Genomic DNA, 9,666 nt, shown 5'->3' with positions numbered 1-9,666 from the left:
TCCTCGCGCGATGTATTTCCTAATACTGGTCTAGAAAAGTATATTTTACTGGTTTCATCAAAGGTCAAATTTAAAAAAATTGTAAGCACTTATTTAAAATCTAAAATTATAAATGTAATGTCCAGTTTAGGTTTTAAACAAAAATGTTTTAGTTAATAGATGAATATTAGTGATATATAAAAAACCAAAGAGATTAAAGAAATAAGGACAATATTATTTAAATTTCTTTCAATTTCACCCTTTATTTAAAATAATACCTGATAATTTCTTTGATTCCCTAAAAATTTCAATAAATTATTATCTGATTTATCATATTCATTTAAGACCTAATATTTAATATCATTTAGAGAAAATGAAAATATAAATAAAAACACCACAAGGGCCGACAGATAAGTACAATCAAAATTTGGTTGTCTCATGAATATCGAAAAAATAATACAATTAGCTCATGCATCAGTGCACAATGCAAATGATCCATATTAAAAAGTAGAACAAAAATAAAAGCAATTAACCGCTGGAAGTACAAGAAAAATAGGATGGCATTGAAGAAACAGATTAGCAAAATGGCAATGAAAAAGAAATGTGAGAAGTCGTTTACCTCTACTGATGACAAGGCATAGTCCACGAGTCCTCAGCGGCTTCAGTCGCAACCGGACCTGTACAAAACAAAATAGCATTAATTATTTCCACGTATAAAAAATCATAGAAGAAATTTTATTATAATATGGCAGCATATTTTTTTTAATTAACAAGAAAAATGAAAAGGTGACATAAAAAAAGACTCAAGACTGTTCATAGTTCAGGACCAAACCATAAAACGTACAATTCAAGTATAATTTTGGGGAAAAAAAAAACAATTTCCACTGATTACATTATTTTTTAACTCACAAAAAAGTGATATAAATAGTAATTTAAGTTATATATGTTAAATAATATGAATTTATGACAGGAATAAGATAGCGTTAGCATATTTTATACCACATTATACCTTTATTTAGGAGGTTCAATATAACATCGGTAGCAAAATAGCAATAATATCTAAAATTCACAGGACTTTTTTTTTTACATAAGGGACTATGGACCTTTATTTAATGCTATAGCCCTTCTGGTAATAACATATTTCTGAAAAAAAACTCCTTTTACTGAATATCTGTATTTAAAGGACACCTGAATAACTTCAATTCATGGTTTCTGGTAATTTTAGACAGTTTATAATCGATAACTAGGAGATGGGGCTTACCTCCTTGAGTTATTGTACTATCCAAGGCCATATTCCGACTTACCTTAATGGAAATGGCGGCGTTAAAAACTGAATTGCATTTACCTCCTTCTCCAGGGAGAGATATGTGAATATATCATGTTATCTAGAAGATGCAGTGCACAATTCATACTCGTTAGTTGTTTGAAGTACCTGCCAAAATTAAAAAATAAAAGCTTTTTCGAAAAGAAAAAAAAAACGTTGTAAGATTGCTGTCGAAACGATACATCTTCTTTGGAATTTGTAGAGAGATCAATAGTTTGTTTCCCCAATTGAAGTGAAGATAGATTTTTAGTACAATGCCGAGGAGGTGGCATATTGTTTTGTCTTAAGTAATGTGATTTCATATTAATACTCGAAGACAGTTAGGCAGCGCAACTTTACTCCAGAAAACACTAAATGATGGATCGTTTTATTCATCTAAGTCTTTAAGAACTAATGGTAATTCCCTCGACGTTGTCAGTGGGCCGTAACAGTTTATACGGTCGTTCATAGCAAATGACCCTTGAATGCCACTCTGCCGCCGGAGCGTTTATGACATCTTCTGGGAATCAGCATTATGGATCAAAATAGCAAGAGCACCTCGGGAGTTTATGGACTTCAGAATATTTTGCAGATGTTATTGAATTAAGTTGAAAAACATTATTTATAGCTGAAATACCTCGAATACGAGAGCAGTATTTTCAAACTGGAGTAAATGCGAATAAGTAATGAACTAGATGGCTCTCATGGAATTCTCTCAACCTAAGATTAAAGACATTCATTTTTAATATAATGCTTTAATGTGCATATGTATATACGTACATTTATAATTTTCAACATTTCCTTATTTATTTATATGGGAGTAAGATAATCAAATTATATAATTAAAATTAATAAATTTATAAGACCTGACTGGCGACCTTTTATTTCAATTCACATATATAGTACAGTCACTTGAACAATGGTTTTGCAAGAAAGTGATATGTTCATGATCACGCTGAAGCGCCAGTTTTTTACCCAAGCAAAACCTAAGCTATAATTATAAGAGGCTCCACGGACTGCCTCTATCAATTTTGATATTCAAGGTAACCGACTAAAATGACCATTAGCAAAGGCGTGGTCTTGGCTATCCTGAGGTACGCATCCCTTGCATGAAGCTAAACCCTCACACAGCAACTAAAGAAGAGACTAGCTACTATACAGAAACTAGCTCTGCTTAGGTCACTAGAGGCAGTGCAAGTGGTTACCACATCGAAAAGGCTTTCGAAACCGGAGAAGCTCCTCCAGAGGATCGGTAAGACCCAAAATTAATGAAAGAAGATATTGCGGGAGGACTCGAAAGAAGAGTGGATGTACGGTGGATGACAACTCGGAAGTTCTTCCCCAGGAAGGTTTCTTAATCCACACATACATAAACTCAGAGAAAATAATAATAATAATTACGATAATAACAAAAATAAATAAATAAAGTAAAAAATAATCACCAGCCACATTTACACTGTTACATATGCAATATATACACAGTTAAAAAACCAAGCGGAAGACACGCTTGAAGTTTTAAATTATTTATTTATAGAAATTTCGCTTGAAAGAATATTTTTAAATACTTCTTTCTGTATTGTGCCTTATGGATATTTAAAAACAAAAATAAAATTGAGGTAGTTTAAAGAAATTGAATTCATACCTTCATAATAGTAACATAAAATCAATTTCTACAATCAGCTTCCACATACCTCTTCAATTGTGGATAAAATTTTAGGTTCTTATTCTGAGTAGTTTAGATTTTTTTTTGTTTTGTATTTTTGAATACATGTTAAAAATATACAGCGAGGTTCATTAAATTCAAACAAAATTAGGTGAGTTTAACTTGCATTAATTTTATTATTTAATCTATAAAGTTCATTATTGCAGGATTAAGGTGTTTTCATACTTTGGGTTTTCACTGCAAGATTTTAGGTTTTTAATTACACGTTTTTTTCGGTTTTTTTACTACACAAAAATCCTGTCTCTAATTAAGGTATTGTAATTGTGGCTTTAAAACTCTCTTTATTTAATAATAAAAATGAATAAATACATAGTGTAAATGTTAATCTCACAAAGTGTAGTTAAAACATATGATGTAGATCGGTGCAAAGCAATTTCGGAATAATTGATCATAAAAGGATTAATATTTTCATTTGTTAACAGAGTAGGAATATTACATGAGAGCTGGATAATATCATGTAGAAGACATGTAAGTGGATATGCAGTAAAACCATGTAAGAAAATGTAGAGGATATTAGAACTAGTATAGTAAATTTTGTAACTGCTTTCTAAACAAGATTGAACCTTAGAAATTTCTACGCGCCGTTTTTCGTATCGAAAGATCCGATTTCGATAATTTATGTTCTAGATTGTAGGAACTGTAATTACTTTTCAAATTGTGGTTACGGTTTATTACAAAAATATTTCTAGTTGATTTTTTTTTTTTAAATCTCGGCCAACGATAAAGTTTCATTATCAAAAATAGAGATTGACAGATTAAATCAAGATGCTTTAAGGCGCAAGCATACAAAATGATTCAATGAGTAAAGAATATAGTTTTAAAGGTTATTCCACTTTAAATAACAATAAAAAGATGCATGAAATAAAAAATTAAGAGTGTAACATTGGTCAGGTTGCTACTGCTTAGTTGTGTGAAATCGATTGAGTTAAATTGTGAATTCACTAGGGTGAGTCACCTCACCACCACAGACGGTAGTTTGCACCGCATTCCGGCGGAAGTGCCCAGGAAATCCGGTGGTAGCAGAAAAGTCAACGAAGATTAATTGAATTCTAGGCACTGCTGCTTACAGTCCCTTTGCCGATCTGGGAGTATTTTTGTAAAAATAGGGTCTCAATCTGAAGATATTTGTAGTGTTATAAAAAAACAAGAACACGGGATAGGTAGTTTTTTATTTTTCTTTATTTAAGTAAATACAAACTGCAAATCTCGATGTAAAATGTAGATTTTAGAAAGAGATCAAAGTTTTCATAAATTTTATTAACTAAGAATACAGTGGTTGTCGGATTTCCACATCAGATTTTATAAATATATTTAATCACATTTTGGTGTCCCCTAAATGTAAAATCAAGACATCGTGAATCAAATGTTACGACATGACGTCACTGGCGCTCGTCATATGTCCTTCGACCGACTGCCCTGTCACTTGTTCGACCGCCAATCACACCTTTATCATGCTGGCCAGCTTTTGCCGGAAGAACCACGAGAGCGGTAAAATTTACACCACCACATCCTCATAGAAATCTAGAACAAAACGTGAGAAGACGACTGCACTCTTGGACCGGACACATCAGTAGCGCATAAGACGACGATCGTCAACAATCACCAAAGGAGGAGGAACCATTCGCTCTCTTTTACTTGCCGCACAGTAATCAATTATGTAATTACATTCAATTATCCTAAAATGCCTCACAATTTATTTTACGTAACTAAACATGTAGTAAAGGGCTCCCGGTCGTAAGAAAGGTATCGGGCCTCTCAGATTTCAGTAGTCAATTTGAAGGTCAAAAAAAGGTACCGATAAGAATAGGAAATAAATATTTATTGAAAGTCAATGTTTCGACCTACTCAGTCTGTCTTTATTAGAGCTAATAAGTTGTTGATGGGAACTATCCATTTTGAACGAGAAAGATAGTACTTAATCAAATATGTACAAAAATAATTGCAGGCATTAAACTTAATAAAAGACAAAAAAAAAATTAAAAGTTTTGAAAAAAACCTATTTGGCTCTTGTATATAGTATGGTCGACAAGGGGTGCTGCAGGTGGGTATAGCAGACAATACAGAAACCATTCTTATGATTGGTTACTTATGATGGTATGTTTGTGAAGTTGTTTATTTACTTCTTTAAATTAGTGTGTAGTTGTTCCTGATTTTTTGAAATCGATTTGTGCCAACGTCTATCTTCTTCCGATATATGGGAATTCAAGCTCAGATATCCACTGAAAAGGAACCATAGGGGATCTCTATATTTTTTGAGCGACCACAGCGAGCGGAATTCAACAGTAGTTTTCTGCTGCAGACAAAAGCAGGAATAATTTAATATTAAAAAAAAGTACTTATGCTTGTTTATAACCTGCACAATTATTATCACTGCTAGAGTTGGATTATAGCAGTCAAATTAACCGTTTGCTGAATTCGTTTGTCTTGAGTAAAACAAACCACAAGATAAATGAAAATCACACTAAGTGTGAAAACTTGAACAAGATTAACTCATGCAGACCGATGTTTCCGACTCATTTCAATGACTCCGATATAAGAGAACCCCTCTTCACAACCGATGGCATTCGAGAACGGCTTATTAGTCTAAGAAGAAGCGCAGAGAATTAATTGGTAGTACCAATACCACTGACAAAATTTATTGCCGCAATTGTTCGGTCCGTGTTATTGCCGTGCGGTTGATGGACGGCCTGAAAAACGACGTGTCGTGGCTTTTTTGCAAGTGAGAATGTGAGTGGTCCTAAACCGGGTACTGCGGTATTTCATCCTATACAGTTCGGTGCTCTCTGGACACCTTCCAGCGCAGTACATACTCGCCGAATATATTTGGACCAAGGTTATTTGGTATAGAAATACTTCTGGATATATGTATATAGGGGAATTTTCAACGATATCGTTATTTATGGGTCCCTAGCAGACTACACACTGACTCTAATTTGTTGAAAAAAAATCTGTTTCAATATCTGAGCAGAAACAGTCTATCACGCTAAAAATCTCTCTATGTGTTCTCAATCAAAATTCAAGTAATAATTTTTCACTTATTTTATTCTAATGAAAAGAATTTGAGCTCGAGTGCATTATCTAAGGTGGAGTCATTTATATTGTAATTTAAGGCTGAGTTGGGTGAAACTTATCGACTAATCAATCCGAATACTTATTTATTCGAATATTTGAAATTTAATTTCAATCGAATAAAAATTCAGTCGAATACAAAATTATTTTAATAATGATTTAATCGAATTAAATTAGATTTTTTAAAATTCGATTACTTTTTACCATTTCCGATTTCTGATGTATGAGAGTCCCCTTAAACATTTTCAGACGAGTAGAAAACGAGAATGCTATCGAATTCAAGATCGTGAATAGATTTATTTTAACTTTTCAGATTTCTAACACTTTAGGGTCTCTTTAAATGTTTTGAGAGATGCACAAAATAAAAATACAATCGATTGTAAAATCGGGTATCGATTTATATTAACGTTTTTAATATCTAACATATTAGAGTCCCTTCTATGTTTTAGGAGATGCAGAAAATAAAAATACTATCGATTTTACTATCGCCCGCTCTCATATCGATTTATTTTAACTTTTATCTAAGCAGGGACCCTAAGAAAAGTTAAAATAAATCGATGCGCGATTTTCAAATCAATAACATAATCATTATCTGCATCTCCTAAAACATATAAGGGAACCATAATATATTATAAATCATAAAACTTATCGAAATCATTACGCAATCGTAAAATTGATAGTATTTTCTATTCTGCACATTCTAAAACATATGAAGGGAACTTAATAGTATAATAATCAGAAGAGTAAAAAAAATCGATAGGAGATCATAAAATCGATAGCATTTTCTACATCTAGAACTTAGGAAGGAACACTAATATGTTAGAAATCAGAAAAGTTAAATGAATCGATACGTAATCATAAAGTATATACATGGACCGCCAAAAATGTTATCTTAATAAAATTCTACGGATACAAATGTATTCAGATGGTTAATCTTACTTTTTTGTCTTGAATAATTGGTATATTAGTATTCGTCACTCGTCGATCGAATAATATTCACCCAACTCTATTTTAAGATGAGCTTTTCGTTACTCTGATTAGTTCATGACTACATTCATTTTTACAGCGGAAAAATATATACTGGATTTATTCGCAACCTGATCTAGATAATATTACGGTTTCTCGCGAGTCGACTCCAAGCTTAAAAAACTGTCGCAGCACTAATTCATTGTGATAGAAATCGAAACCTTGAAGGATTGCTAAGTTTTACATGAATTCATGATCTGATTTGCGATCATAGCACTCTGTTTTCATTATCTTTTATTCTGTCAATCTTGTTATCAATCTCTCTATGTCCCACCACTCGAAAATTAAGTGGCTTTTCAAGTACACGTTATCAAATTAAAAGTGATCGGATTTATTCTTGTATTATTCTTAATTAAATACTTGATTCAGTTATATTGTAATTAACGCTGAGAGATTAATAGCTCAGAATTAGTTAACAACTCTATCAGATTGATAGTATAGAATTTTTCGAATCGGCTTTGCCGTATCATGGTTATTCAAAACTTGTATGCACATGGTATTGTCATCATTGATTAAAAATTCAAACAAAATCATTTCGCTTCCATTATTTTTTTTTAACATACTAGAACGAAATACCGATTTCCAACCTTCAAATGTGCTAGGTTTGTTAAGGAAGTATTTTGGTCAAAATCAAACGAGTAGTGTTGTCAAAGAATTTGGAATCTAACCCTCCGAAATTCCAAAATTATTTTGGAATTTCGGAGGGTTAAACTAATTTCCGAATATTGTATACAAATATGTGATATGAAAATCATTTTTGTATTAGCAAGAATAATTGTCATTTCTAATACCGTTAGATTCGAGATATGGTGTATGAACATACACTATTCTCTGGGTTTCGAATTGAGGTTCCCTTTGGAACCTGGCTCAGCATAAAAATCAAAGGTTTTTTCTTGAAGACGGTGTGCCATTGACCGCAACAGATTGTAGTGCTAAGTCAACATATAAGGGCCATTTGTAGCTGAGAGAAATAAGCGGACTGCAGCGGTACGGTTCGAATTTGACCTGATGGGTCGATTTTTATTTCTCTAACGGTCCCAAGAAATGAAACTTGGCCTATCTCCCACCGTAGTTAAAATAGGTCGGTTACCTCTAGATAACCTCCTCCACCCTCCCATATGTAAGAAATGATCCACCCAGAGAGGGTCATAAAAAAAATTATTGAGTATTAGGAATTGTCAAATATACCTAATATCTATCGAAAATAATTATGATTTTGATTAAATGGTCACCATTAGGGATTTCCAAAAGTTGTAGACAAATGTCTACTCAACGTGCCAGCCCAGCGGTCAATTCGTGAGGAATATTACTTGAAGAGCGATCCACGTTTCTAACGCTACACAGTCCAAGATTATGGTGGATGGAAAACTACAAGCCTTTCACTGATTCCCGAGTACTTTTCATTGTAACTTCCTCTACTGAGTTGCCTTATCGAATGATGATTTTCTTGCAACCTCTTTCATCTCGAGACTGATATCACCAAATTCAAACTTAAGGAACAACCTGTTCACGGGTTGTCTGAAGATAGGAAAACATATATTGTCAATTGAGGTGTAATCTTTCCATATTCCAAATTCCAGTGTTATGGCGTAATGCGAGGTGTGCAACAGAATGCTAAGACAAAACTGTAGACTAAGCGAGGTAATTTTGTTTACAAATTCATTCTGTGTTTTCTATTAATTAAATTTATTTTAATATTAAAATTTCCAATAAAGTTAATCGGCGGTTTAAACTCTATTCAATAATTAGTGACCAAATGACAAGAATAATAAGCAAAAAATCTATTCTTATATATTCAGTTAAAAATTTCTTTTGGCATCTCAATCCCAATTTTGACCTAGGCTAAAAGCTTATAAAACTTTAGCTGGAAAAGGGCGGGATACATTGACTAAAAGGCTATAAGAAGTAGCCAGCTTCGTAGATTATTAATTCGAGGGCTGTATTCGGGATCTCAAGGGTTACTCATTTCAGACTAAATCATACAACCTTCATTTTCATTTCAATTATTTTTCCTAGAAAATGGCCTCTCAAAATTAATGCTATAGGTACAGCCGAAATTGCATTTCTAATGAATGACTTTTAAGGGTTGCTTAAAAAATTTATTTCAGATAGACATTGTTCGGGCTAAAAGGTATTAATAATAAACGAAGAATTAAAAAAAGGTCAGTGGTATTCAATTCCAATCACAATGGCAGTTTTCCCTGAAGGCTATAAGAAAGAAAGAACTTTTTTTCATAGAAATTTAGATTAAATTGCAATGGAAAATGGCAATCAGGTCAATGGTTAGGAACAACAATAGATAGTTTCACATCCTTAACCTGATTTTTATTTATTTTTTTTCTTGTCCATTCACAACATACGCAAACTAAATGCTTGGGACAGAATATTAAAAAAAAATACTTGTCCAATTCTTCCCAAATGTGAGGGGAAAATAATCTAAGAAAGACATTTCTAGGAAATATAATTTTTAAGAAATAACATATGAGAATAAAAAAAAGGAAGCATTACTCACTCATATATGTGGAAGACGTTATTTGTTTGTTTTTAAAAATACAACTTTTCGAAT

The 9,666-nt window shown here is 32.6% G+C and overlaps 1 long non-coding RNA gene across 1 annotated transcript in view; it reads right to left on the bottom strand.

The window, feature by feature from the left end:
• Nucleotides 1–551: 551 nt before the first annotated feature.
• LOC136797015 (uncharacterized) overlaps nucleotides 552–9,666 on the bottom strand; it is a 356,578-nt gene continuing 347,463 nt past the window's right edge. Inside the window, exon 5 of the long non-coding RNA XR_010844811.1 lies at nucleotides 552–656. This is a non-coding gene — a long non-coding RNA (uncharacterized lncRNA). The remainder of the gene's footprint in view (nucleotides 657–9,666) is intronic.

This window comes from Halyomorpha halys, unplaced genomic scaffold (genome assembly GCF_000696795.3).
Source record: "Halyomorpha halys isolate HHAL.00 unplaced genomic scaffold, Hhal_1.1 Scaffold41.1, whole genome shotgun sequence".
Taxonomy (NCBI): Eukaryota; Metazoa; Arthropoda; class Insecta; order Hemiptera; family Pentatomidae; genus Halyomorpha; species Halyomorpha halys.
The sequence above is the reverse complement of the archived record's forward strand: the minus strand, read 5'-3'. Positions and strand labels throughout refer to the sequence as shown.